Source organism: Lissotriton vulgaris, chromosome 1_1 (assembly GCF_964263255.1).
Source record: "Lissotriton vulgaris chromosome 1_1, aLisVul1.2, whole genome shotgun sequence".
Lineage (NCBI taxonomy): Eukaryota > Metazoa > Chordata > Amphibia > Caudata > Salamandridae > Lissotriton > Lissotriton vulgaris.
The window spans coordinates 224,683,767-224,684,965 of record NC_141685.1 but is presented as its reverse complement, the minus strand read 5'-3'; the positions used below and the strand labels follow the sequence as shown (position 1 = coordinate 224,684,965).

General features: G+C 53.8%; 1 non-coding gene across 1 annotated transcript; it reads left to right on the top strand.

Moving 5' to 3' along the window:
• Positions 1-905: 905 nt before the first annotated feature.
• TRNAR-UCG (transfer RNA arginine (anticodon UCG)) lies at positions 906-978 on the top strand. The gene has a single exon. It is a non-coding gene; the product is annotated as a tRNA-Arg (tRNA).
• Positions 979-1,199: the final 221 nt, after the last annotated feature.

Genomic DNA, 1,199 nt, shown 5'->3' with positions numbered 1-1,199 from the left:
CAGAGTCATACACAGCTGCCCCAGCACAGCAGGCACTGAGGTGTCACCCTAACATTCTAGCCAGCACAGCCACAGGCCCAGTGACGCACTCACACAGACATGTGCTCTGGAAGGCATGAGTGTCCAGAACCCGGTTGGGGCGGGTGCCCCGGCGCCACTCCATCAAGCCCTGTAGCCGGCTCAGCAGCAAGCTCAGCAGCAAGCCCCGCAGCCACCAGGCCATGCTACAGCAGCTCCTCTGCCACCTTTCAGTGAGTGGGCTGACCCTGCTACGGCTGCATCAAGTTGGAAATCAGGGTTCTGCCGTCTAGACCATTATTTCATCGGGATGAGGGAAACAGATGGAAGAGTGAAAAGATCCCTACTGATGTGCTATGGGGAGTTGAGCTATATTACCTGTTCGAAACCCTACCGAACACTGGGGCTGATGACACCTATGACGCAGCGGTGGCAGTGCTTAACAGCCATTTTGACCCTCAGATCAACCCAGATTTTGAGAGGTTCAAACTCCGCCAGATGAGGCAAGGAGAGACAGAGTCAAAGTACGTTTTTAATGCATGGTTACGGAATCTGGCAAGCTCCTGTACGGTTCCTGACCAGAGGGAAGAGATTAGAGTGCAGTTCATCCAGGGCTGCAAATCAGTGACGCTGCGTCGCCTAATACTCAGGCAACCCGGGATCACACTGGACGAGATCCTGGTGCTCGTAAGATCCCACGAGTTGTCGAACACCCGAGCAGATTTGCAGGGTTTCTTAAGGATGCTGTGGTCTCTCGCACTGATGGAACAGGGGTGCAGAGGGCGGGCTGCACATGCTATGTCTAGCTGGAGACATGGGCCCCTTTGCCCCCATCACAAGCACAATACGTCAGGGAGTGGCTGTACAGGGACACACCTATAGCCAGTGACCGCGTGGCCTAATGGATAAGGCGTCTGACTTCGAATCAGAAGATTGAGGGTTCGAGTCCCTTCGTGGTCGGATGTTTTTGCAGAAAATGTGCCTTTTAATTGAACATATATAGGCAACAGTGGCCCGCATTTCATAAACTAGCCAAGTGAAAGCTTTTCTTCAAACTAAAACACGTATAACGGCAGACAAGGAAGGGAGGGTGACGTAGGTGGGAGTGTGGGGTCGGGACAACCAGTCACAGTAGCAGGTAGGGCAGGTAGGGTTGATGAGTGTGCAAGGTGTGCGCGCGC